The sequence below is a fragment of the Pinus tabuliformis genome, chromosome 2_2 (genome assembly GCF_031772625.1).
Source record: "Pinus tabuliformis cultivar Carrire ecotype Pingquan chromosome 2_2, CPIR1, whole genome shotgun sequence".
Lineage (NCBI taxonomy): Eukaryota > Viridiplantae > Streptophyta > Pinopsida > Pinales > Pinaceae > Pinus > Pinus tabuliformis.
The window spans coordinates 1,156,013,308-1,156,025,687 of NC_142300.1; the positions used below are offsets into that span (position 1 = coordinate 1,156,013,308).

At 41.6% G+C, this 12,380-nt stretch overlaps 1 protein-coding gene across 1 annotated transcript in view; it reads right to left on the bottom strand.

The window, feature by feature from the left end:
- Positions 1-12,380, bottom strand: part of LOC149197497 (uncharacterized) — a 265,068-nt gene that overhangs the window by 234,976 nt on the left and 17,712 nt on the right. The window lies entirely within an intron of this gene.

A 12,380-nucleotide genomic window follows, 5' to 3' on the forward strand; every position in this document is an offset into this window, starting at 1 on the left:
ACTCAAAACTTTGATGGCCAATTCTTGTAATTGTGGTGCCTCGGTGCCACAATTTATCCACCAATGAGCTATAAAAAAAATAACAACAAAGATTATCAGTTTGCAACGCCAAACATGTAAAAGAGAACTAGCAAAAATTACAAGCTAAGTTCTAACAATTTTCACTTACAAGACATTTTCTTGTCCTTGAGACGTTGGCTTGAGCAGAATCCAAACATGCCAGATGCTTTCTTGTACATATCTTGTTGTATGTTGATTTTGATTTGAATATCTTGATATGGAAACATCTTCTCAATGCATATAATGACACCTCTCATCACCTCAGGATCTCTTTGAACGTTATACCCCTCATTATAGAATAAGCTTGGATTGAGATAGGCTCATGTCGCATGCTATGGTAAATGTAGCTGCTTGTCCCACCTGGAATCAATAATTTGCGATAAAGAGAGATATTTAGATTCATCTCCCTTGTAGAAAGTCTTGATGGCCTCTTTGGCCCTGCCCATGCCCTCATAAATACATCCCATTGCAAGTTTCGATCCATCCATCAATCTCAAGACTTTCACTAGGGGCTCAATGAAGCTGACAATCTCAGTGACATTCTCCAACAAACTATCACCAAAGACCAATGTTTTAAAACTCCGACTCCGACAACGACTCGGCCGAGGGTCGACTCCAACTCCGACTCCAACTCCGTATTGACTCGGTCATTGTAAAAAATACATTAAATATTTATTTTTTTATAGAAAAACATAATTTTAAAGATTTTCATTCATGTTTCCAAACACACATCATTAGAATATAGATAGAAGACAACATATGATCAAAGTAGGCTCATGAATATATCCATTATATCAAAATGGCACCCAGTGCACTGTCCAATACATACATGATCATGATATAGAGATCAAAACAAAAACACATAACCAAGGAGGCTAGAAATGGCCTCTACAACAAAAGTAAACTGTGACCAGTGGTCCAGTACCACTGGCTACTGCCGGAGGAGCCGAGATCACGTGGATCAATCTCTGGATCATCATCAAAGTCAGATAGGGGGCCCCATGGCTCCTCATCATCATCATCTCCAACTGCAACTGTGGAAGTGGTAGCACTAGCAAGCTGTGCAGCAGCAGCAAGCTGAGATAGACAAGATATGCGCTTCTGTCGTGGCTCCACAGAAGAAGCGCCTGCAACTGGAGGACTTGGGGCTAGCCCTGAGGCTGGTACAAGTGGATCAGGTTCTGCATTCAACTGAACATTATGTTCGAGTGTTGCCTCCACCTGTAAATCCAAATCAAGATCCTCATCAGAATCAAACTCTGCTGGATGACTCTCCACTACCCAATCTGATGTTGGATCAATGTCGTCCAACACAATGGGATCTGAATCAGGTCTTTTGTTCAGCAATTGGTTGCATCTGAGCCAGAGGTTGTATTGGACATAAACTAGATCATTTAACCGTTTTTGATCCAAACGATTTCTCTTCTTTGTGTGAATCCTCTCAAATACAGACCAATTGCGCTCACACCCAGTAGCATTGCAAGTTTGACTCAAAATATGAATTGCAAACCTCTGCAATTCAGGACAATGGCTACCAAAAGCCTCCCACCATTGTGCTGCAAAAAACATAGGAGTGTAATGAGTTAGCTCAACAAAATTACAAATTATATCCAACTTTCAAATTATAAACGATTTAACGAAATAAGTATTAAGAATTTGAAAATTGAAATCTTTGTTTACCTGACTCATCTACTTCCCTTGCAATCTTTGCTAAGTTCTTCCCAAAGGTACCTAAGGCACTGCTGAAGGTTGTGGCCTGTCGATGTATCTCCAGCTGCATGTATAGGGTGATGGAGTTGATTGTTCCATCTTTCATCAATGATTGCCCAAACGGGCCCATACTTAGCCACTTTATCCTTGTATGCCCTCTTTATTTGCTCCTTTGCTTGATCCATAGCCTCATAAATGAAGCCCATAGCCAATCTTTCCCCATCCACCAACCGCAACAACTTAACCAGTGGCTCAGCAAGCTTCACAATCTCTATTGCCTTTCTCCAAAATATTTCTTCATTAACTTTCTTTTTCAATTCTTTGCCTTTCAGTTTGTGAGACCACTGGCTTTGATTCCATTCTTCACTAGAAAAAATCTTTTACGAGTTTCTATGTTGTGAAAGCATAGATTGCAATGTCAAAAAATGAGTAGCAAATCTAGTGATGGCGGCGTAATAATATCCCTTCCCCCTGTGTGTTTCCTCATCAGGCTCAAAATCCATGAATGATTGTAGATAAATTTTGTTATGCTTTTGGCATGATCTAAAATGTTTTTGATCCAATCTAATTTGCCAATATCCTCAAGCATGAGGTCTATGCAATGTGCAGCACATGGGGTCCAAAAGATGGTTCTGTGCTTTTCCTCTAACAGTTTACCAGCAAGAACATAGTTAGAGGCATTATCTGTGATGACTTGAACAACATTAGCCACCCCCACGTCCTCAACAACCTCATCCAATAGTTGAAACAACAATTGTCCATCTTTTACCATATCAGATGCATCAACTGATTTTAGAAACATGGTTCCCTGTGTGCAGAAGATAAGAAAGTTTATGATGGTACGGTTTCTTTTATCAATCCATCCATCTGACATGATGGTACATCTTGTTCTTGCCCATGAGTCCTTGAAATATTTCAAATACTCATTAATGGAGGCAATTTCTTTCTGCAAACGATATCCCCTTAGCTCATGCATAGTAGGGCCTTTGAAGCCTTTTCCAGCAGCATGTATGGCATCAAACATAGGCTCATAATATGGTGAACGGGAAGCATTGAAGGGGATATCAACATCATACCACCATCTAGCTATGTAATCACAAGCAGTCTCCCTCAATTCTTTCTTCCAATGGTCATCTAAAGTGGGCTGCAAATGACTTCTACTAGGTTGAGGACCATGTGCATCTGATGGAGAGGAGGGAGTGAAATAACTTTTGATATTCATATCACCCTTTTTCATTTTACCCTTTCCCTTTTCTTGAATAGACTCAAAAGAGGGAGGAACATATCGGAAGGGGTTGGATGCATCAGTACAAGGGATAGAGGAAGAACCCTCAAAATCAAAATGGGGGTTGGTAGCCAGCATTTTTTGTATATTCCTCTTCCTTCCAATTTCAGCCTCTAACTCTTTTTCCCTAGCCTTATCTTTTTTAATCTTCTCAAAGCTGGCTAACAAATCCTTCCTAATCTCCCCAATTTCTAGCGAGGTACATGGAGTAATTTGACCTCTAATCCCCACCAAGTGTTGTTTCGGCCTATTAATGCCCCTAGGACCTTCCTTAATTTTCCTATGGCAAAATTTGCAATGCATTTGACTATCAACCATTTCAACATATGCCCAAGCAGCATCTTTCACTCTAGATGCTATTTTTTGACTTTGAAATGAAAGCAAACAATCTGAAAATGAAAACAAAAAAAAAAACATTGATTCAATGTTCATGTCTTTCACACAAAAACACTCTTTAGGATTTCTAGATTAGCACATAAAATTTAATAAGCAAAAACAAATTTTTACTAGTGAAAAAAAATACCTCCAAGCATAAACTGCATCCTCAAGCTTGCTCCAAGAAACCAACTCCTCAATGCTGCTCCAAATGGTTGCCCAAGAAGCTCCTCACTCCAGCTACAATGCTTGCCCAAGACTCTTCACTGCTGCTCCAAAAACAAACTCAACAACTCCTCACAAACTCTCACTGAAATTCTCACTCAAATGCATGAGATGGTTGTGAGAGAATGAGAGGGGTTGAGTGGGTTAAATAGGGTTTAGGAGAGGGGAATGGACCCCAAAGACCAAATAGGCAAAATTAAAACCGATTTGGAGTCCCCAAAAAAAGTTGTTTTTTTTTTAAATCGTTGTTTCGGGTTTCATATGGGTTGTTGTCACTAACTCGGCCGAGTTAGAGCGGGCTCGCCCGAGCCGGCCGGGTTAATACCAACAACTCGGCCGAGCCGGTATTAACCCGGCCAGCCAAACAGAATCCTTGGCCGAGTCATATATTTTAGGCCTGGCTCGGACCAACTCGGCCGAGTCATATATTTTGGGCTTGGCTCGGACCAACTCGGCCGAGTCATATATTTTAGGCTTGGCTCGGACCAACTCAGCCGAGTCGATTCCGAGCCGGTCATTTTTTAAAACAGAGCCAAAGACATATGCTTTCACAGTCAATGCTTCTGGTTTTGTATTATCTTTCCAAAATATCCATTGCTAGCTACAAAACATTCTTCTCAAAGCTTGGTACTCATATAAAAGGTTTTGGAGGGAAAGAAAGTTTGTAGCAAGCCATGTGATAGTTGTGCAACTAAGCTCACCTTGTGTGAATTCCCTCATAAGGTTCAACACCCAAGCTTGGTTATAAATATACTTGGTAATTTTCTTGCACTCTTGCACAACATCTTGCACCCACTCCAACTTCCCAATGTCCTCCAGTATCAAGTCTATGCAATGGGCAATGCATGTTGTCTGAAAAATGGTGGGATATTTGGCACAAAGCAACCTTCCAACTGCCACATGATTGGTTGCGTTGTCAGTGATTACTTGGACAACATTTGCAATCCCAACTTCCTCCACCACATCAGCCAACAATGTAAAAATCAGTTGTGCATCATTTACATGTGCATATGCATCAATGGATCTTAGGAACATGGTTCCTTTAGGGCAAGCTACAACAAAATTTATTATTGTTCCACCCTTCAAATATAATTGCGCAACATGTGAACTTCCATGAGCTTTAAATGCTCTCCAATTGTGTCTTGACACACTCAAGCTCCTCATCTAGTTCTTTCCCCCTAAGTGCATTATAAGATGGGTATTTGCATCCAAGGCCAACACTTGCAATGGCATCCACCATGGGCTAATAAAAATAAGACTTTGCATAGTTGAATGAAAGATTGTTATGGTACCAAAACCTGCTACCATATATGCCTCCTTCCTCTTCTTTTCATTAAAACTCTCCAAGGTTGGCTAAGATCTTGGAGTTATACAAGGAGCAAAGAAAGAAGAGGTTATATTCTTGTTTGCCAAAACACTTGAAGAGGAGTTACCAATCCCTGCACTTTGATTTTGTGGTTCACTCTGAGATGAAGATTTACCTATCCCAGCAACCTCAACCTTCCTTCTTTCCCTCTTAGAACTTTATTCTTTAATGGCTTCCAAAACAGCGACCATTTCAACAGTGATTTCATTAGGGAAATGTTCACAACATCCGACACCATTCTCAGGAATTCTAGCTAGGCGGTATTTTAACATGTTTATGCCCGCATGCATTGTGACATTGCAATAATTGCACTTGACATGGTTGTCATTACCGACAATGAGTCGTTGACCATGTGTCTGTTACCGCCTGCCACACACACCTAAGTTAGTGAGAAAATCCCTTAACCCCACAAGGTGTGGTTTTTAGTGGCAAATTTAAGAGATGGGGTTGTCACCTATTCCCAACTCTCTCTATTTAAGCTTTCTCCTAAATCAGCTAAGGGGGGTGGTCCCTAAATGGAAAACTACGTTAGAAGGTTCCTAGGAGATGTTAGAGTGAAGTGGATTACTTTAAGATTATGAGCAAATATAATGTGAGCAATAAAATGAACTTCAATAACCATCAACACATGAGATAATGATAAGCATATATAAAACCAATGCCTTCAAATAATGCTTTAAGAATAAATAATACTTGCTCAAAATAAAATGCAGTGTTTCAAATTGAAAGAGAAACAATCCTGTCAATCAAACAAAAGATATTAGCAAGATATGATACCAATGCAAGAAATTAAATATGCTTTCAAGAAATGCTCTTAAAATATATGATCATGCATAGAGCATGCAAGGAAGGAATATGGAAATGACTTACAAAGGAAACAAGTTAGAACTTTACTTGCAAAAATAAATAAGATGATACTTGCCCAAATAAAGTATTCACTTCAAAACACATTCATCAATAACAAGTACATGGATAACTTGCAAATAAAATAGTAAAATGTATTAGCATTAAATGCACCTAAACTAAAACAATTATCTTGGTTACTTTTAATCTAAATGCCTACTCTAGATGTGACATTTCTTTCGATTGTTTTGAAACAAGTCTTATGTGAGGTGTTGAAGGGGTCCAAGAGAAAGACATCAACAGCTATATTAACGATACCTTCCTTGGATTACCCAACACACCCGATGCCTCCAGCACTACAGAGATTGTGACTCTAACGACTGTAAGGTCACCGTGTGAACCACATAGGAGGGTCTATGTCCCTCAAGTTGATGAAAGAAAGGGGTCCCTAAAAATGTCTTTCAACCAAGCTTATGCTTGGAGGTAAATTAAATTAAGATGCAACTATACTAAAATGCCTAATATGATATGCAAGTAAGTTTTCCAAATAGAGATTTGCATTGCTTTTAATATAATAGAAATAGTGCTCAAAGTAAATTGCAAAATGTAAACTCAATTGGAAAAGGAAATTATCTTGCACATGAATTAAGTAAGATTACTAACTGTTTTGCTTCAACCAAATGGAAATATGCCCAAAGAAAGATAACTTGGATATTTGTTCAAGATAATGCAAGATACATAAGCTTCATGAACATATAAGATTTGTAAGTTGCTCAAAATAATTGCTTTGACAAAGGATAAACCAATAACCAACTAAAGCAATGAAGCTTAAAATTTATATGCTTGCAAAATGAGCAAATAACTCAAAATAAATGAGCATGTAAATAATGAGCCTATTGTGAGGCCAACATGAAGCAAATTGTTAGAGTAACTAAATCAACTTTGCTACTTGAAATGAGATGCCTTGCATAAAATAAATTGCTTCCAAAAGTAAGATTTAGAATTGTGCTTGAAAGCTAAACTTGAAATGGCAAAGCATGAAAATAAGTAACAAAAAGCAAATTCAGAAAATTAGCTTGTGAAAGTGATGTTGTGTTAATTTTAAGGCATGCAAGATGGAAACTAAGAAAACTAGCTCAAAATCAAACCACCCACATGTTCCTCCTTTTGCAAAAGGAGAAAAGGATGCCTTGGGTGAAAACCCAAGCTCCCACAAGAAAAACTAAACTTTTATTAGATGTTACAAGATGAAGAACCTTCAAGAGGTCTCAAGTAAATCTTCAAGAGGAGTCTTTACAATTCAATGATGCTTCTCAAGCTCTAGATCTCCTTGAAAGTCAAATTCAGAAAATGAAGTAATTACAATGAGAAAAGCTTTCAAGATTGAAGAAGTTAAGTGTCTCTTGATGCCCCAAGGCTTGGCCTCCAAAGGTGAATGCAATGTTGCACAAAACAAGGAGTCAATCCTCCTCAAGAAGCCCATGGCCTGGCCTCCTCAAAAAATTCGACTTTGAAAGGGGTTGAGAGGTCCTACAAGAAAAATGTTAGAGTTTGTGTGATCCTTTCTTGATGCTCTTATCACCAACACTCTACCTATGGGCTGCAAGATCAAGAAACAAATTAGTGTAAAGAGAATATGAAAACAATTAAATAAAATATAAATAATATACAAGAAACCATATCAAGTGATGGGAGTTGTTGCACTCAATTTGTCAAAGTTCCAAGGAAGCGGAAGTGCCAAATTTTTTCAACAAGATCGAACCATCTGTCAGCAGTCCATGTGTCATTATAAACCCATTTTGCAAGTTATGTAATGTAAATGATCCTAGTAAGACCTTGAATGTATGTAACAACCTAGGTAAGTGTAAGACCCATAATTCATAAAATTGACAAATTTAAAGATTTTAAAGCTCTGAGAACAATTTAAGAAACCCTAAATTAAGAATTTTACAGGGTATGACCAATATTACTTTTAGAACATACTATTATGTAATACATGTATAGAATTTAATAATTTTATACTGAGTACCAGCCTGGAGTTTTGTGGTTGAAGGTGTCTCTGCTCTATAATGACTCTCGCTCCCAGTTTCGTTACCAAAACCTCCCAGCCAAACTGGGTACAACCTAGGTACTCAATTCCAAAATGCTTCCCAATTGGTGCAATCTGGCCCCCGTGCCAAAAAACTTCAAGAACAACCAAGGTTGAGTCCTTACTATCTGTAACTTTGTGTTAAAATTTTTCTCTTTTCTTCTCCTGCAAATTTTCCTCTCAAAAACTTCATCTCCTTTCCCTTTATATTTTTTTCCCTGAGGCTCTTCTCAAACTTTCCGTCGGTTGCATGACCCCCTCTCTTCTATGTTGGCTTCGTGAGGAAGGTAAGGCATTTATAATTAGATGTCATGGTCTCTCTTTAAGATGAAAAGTTTTATCATTACTTTTGAAACCTATATGTATGATATTACTCACCCTCCATAGTATTAATATTGTAATGTCCCTTTATCAATTGGTTGGGTTAGGCAAAATAACTGTAATATCCCGTTTCCGGGATATCCCTCAAACCCAAGCAAACTCCAACCAAACACGTCCTAATGATATAGCGACCAGAAAACTCAAAGTGATAAAAATAACAATGGTACAACATATAAAAATGTGAACATGAAATATAAGTAGATACTCAAGAAATGCAGAGAGAAATGCTAAGCCATTTTATTATACTAAGTAATGGAATGAGTACAGGAGGTGATCAGAAAGATGGCACCTCGACTTGCACAAGGCAAGTGAAGAAATACACTCAGAATAGCAAAGGAATGGCCTCTCTCTGAACTGCGTCCAAGCTACTGGAGAACTGTCGTGCTGTTGTTATTGCTAGAAATCAAATGAGGATTTGGGGCTGTTCCCCTCCTCAGAAAATGCTAAAACTCTGGAATCAGACTCTACTCAAGAAACCCAGAAAAACCCAGAAAGATTTTCTGAAATAGCCGACCCCCGAAAATCACCCCCTTGGGGATCTACGTTGTCCCTCAAGGCTCTGTGCTGCCACTGAATAGAATCCACCAAAACTCAGCCCGAAACTTTGCCAAAATCCTCCAATATGCAAGAGTTGATCCCTTGCTCAATCTCCCAGCTCTAATCCTCCACAAAACCCCCAATCCGGAACTCCCACCCAAAGAACTGCGTCCCTCTCTCCCAAGACTGTGCAGTCCTCCAATGCTCAGCTCCTCCACAACGCCAAAGATCAATCCTACTGCAAAAGACTGTTGGAAACTACCTTGCCCGAGTAGGCACTCGAAGTCCCCTGGGGCTAAGGGTGAGATCTCCGAACGGAGACACTCAACGCACTAAACAGTGCTGAAGACAGGCTAAACAGCCAGCGTGCTCCAAGTCGAAATGACTAGCTCAAATGCACATAATCGAATGCCAAAATGAGGAGGCTCCCCTCTCCTTTATAGTGTTGGCCTCTCTCAATCCCAAGGCCCACCTCCTCCAACATAGTCCCTCTCTTGCCACGTGTTCCTTTCCATCTGTGCAGTCCCTCCAAGTGTCTGCGCGGGCCCCATCTCTGCGTGGTCCTTTGGCTCCCCTTTAAGTCACAACGTTGTGCTACTAGGGAGTGACTTTATTCTAAAGGTGAGTTATGTCCCCCTTTTCCTCACCTTTTTATTTATAAATAACTATAGAAGGCAAAATTGAGCAAAATCGAATATTCCAATTAGCCATGGCTAATTAGGAATATTACAGTCTCCCCCGGCAAAATGTTGCTTGTCCTCAAGCAACTGAAGTGATGGATGCTGCAAAATTTTCTCACTCTCCCAAGTGGCATCCTCATCCGGTAAATTCTTCCACCTCACCAAGAATTCTCGGACCATCCTGCTCCGTAGCTGCCTCTCCCTGGTATCAATAATAGCCTCTGGCTGCAACACCAAATGCCCCTCATCATTCGTGGGTGGTAGCTCATCTGTCACTGTCACATGTTGCCCCAATGCCTTTTTCAGGCATGATACATGAAAGACGTTATGAATCTTGCTGCCTTGGGGCAGCTCTAACTCATACGCAACCTGTCCAATCCTGCGTATCACCCTGTATGGCCCATAAAAGCAGGGCTTGAGCTTCTCAGCCCCCTTTTGCTTCAGTGACCACTGTCGGTATGGCTGTAACCGTAGGTAGACCAAGTCCCCTACCTCAAACTGTCTCTCCACCCGACCCCTGTCGGCATACAGCTTCTGTTGGTTCTGTGCTGTAGCCATATTATCCTTGAGAGCTCGGAGAATATCCTAACTCTCTTGGATCCAAATCTTGGCTCTCGGAGCCTTGCTAGCACCAAACATCACGTCAGCAAAAGATAAGGGATGATATCCATACAAAGCATAGAATGGTGACATACCAATGGACATGTGATGTGTAGTGTTGTAGCAATACTCCCCCAGATGCAGCCACTTCAGCCATGCTCGCTGCTGCCCACTGACATAGTTACGCAAGTAGCCCTCCAGCCACTTGTTAACTATCTCTGTCTGCCTGTCCGTCTGTGGGTGATAACTGGTACTCGGTGTCAACTCCGTCCCCACCAACCGGAAAAGCTCCTGCCAAAATCCGCCCATGAAACGGCTGTCCCTGTCACTGGTGATGGTCTTGGGAAGACCATGTAACCTGAAGATCTCTCTGAAGAACAGCTCGGCCACCTGTGTTGTTGTGTAGTGTGCGGATATGGCGAAAAAGTGTGAGTACTTCGTTAGTCGATCAACAACGACAAAGATGCAATCCTTGCCCTGTACCATGGGCAACCCTGTGATGAAGTCCATCGAAATACACTCCCATTTCCCCTCCGGAATGGGAAGAGGCTGCAATAATCCTGCAGGATGGCTCATCTCCCCCTTGTTCCTCTAGCAAACGTCGCACTCCCAGACATGCTGGAGTACGTCCTCCTTGAGGCCCTTCCATGAGAACCTCTCTCTAATGGCCCTGTAGGTTTTGGTAAACCCCTAATGGCCTGCCAATGGTGAATCATGCAACGCCTGAAGTATCTTCTTCTTGAGCTGAGATTTCTCAGTCAAGAAGATCCGGTCCCTGTAGTAGATGATCTCATCGACCACCCTGTACCTGTCATCCGCCACCTACCCATCCAGAACCTCGCATGCAAATCTGTCCGTGGAGTACTCTACTAAGAGTCGAGCCCTCCAGTTTGCGTCCAAGCTCATAAGAGACAACGTGGCTGGTCTACGTGAAAGGGCATCTGCTACCACGTTGTTCTTACCCTTGACATACTCAATGTCAAAGTCATATGCTTGGATCTTATTGATCCACTTTTGCTGCCTCTCCTGTCGCTGCTTCTACTCCAAAAAGAACCTAAGGCTGTTGTGATCAGTCCTCACCCTGAACCTGTTACCCACTAAATACTACCGGTACTTGGCCAATGCATGCATGATGGCCAACATCTCCTTATCGTATATAGAATACAACCTCTCGTGCGGAAGGAGCTTCCGGCTCTCAAAGGCTATAGGGTGACCTCCCTGCATCAACACTGCGTCGATCCCCTCTCCCGACGCATCACACTCCAAAACAAATGGCTGCGTAAAATCCGACAATGCAAGCACTGGGCAGCTGCTCATAACCTCCTTGAGCCTGTCAAAGGCTCGCTGCGCTGTATCCGACCAACTGAATGCCCCCTTCCTCGTCAGATCTGTCAGGGGTGCAGCAAGCTGTGAGAAACTCTTGACGAACTTCCAGTAGTAAGTACAAATGCCAATGAATCCTCGAAGTTCTGTCATGTTTCTCGGCTCCGGCCAATCTCTGATGGCCCTGATCTTCTCCTCGTGGACCCTCACTTCGTCCACCCCTATGATGTGTCCCAAGTATAACATCTCTGTCAATCCAAACTCACACTTGGAGAGTTTGGCATAGAACTGTTGCTCCTCCAAGATGCGCAATACTGTCTCAATGCGCTGGAGATGCTCCTCCCAAGTCCTGCTGTAAATGAGGATATCATCAAAGAACACCAACACAAACTTCCTTAAGTGATTGCGGAAGATGTGATTCATGCAAGACTGGAATGTAGTTGGGGCGTTGGTTAGCCCGAAGGGCATCACCAAAAACTCAAAGTGCCCATAGTGACACCTGAAGGCGGTCTTGGGAATGTCCTGCTCTTTCACGCGAATCTGATGGTACCCAGATCTCAAATCAATCTTCGAGAAGAACCGTGCTCCTCTCAACTCATCCATCAACTCATCGATCCTGGGTATGGGGTACCTGTTCTTCAGTATCTTCTTATTTAGGGCCCTGTAGTCAATGCACATCCTCAATGTGTCATCCTTCTTCTTCACCAACACCACGGAAGAAGAAAAAGGACTTGTGCTCGGCTGAATGTGCCCAAGAGCCAGCAACTCCTGAATGGCTTGCTCAATCTCATCCTGATAGGCCTTGGGATGCCTATAGGGGGTAGTAATCACTGCCTGTATGCCCTGCTCAAGCTCATTGGTGTGCTCAAACCCCCGATCCGGTTGTTGTCCCGGCGAAATCTTCCC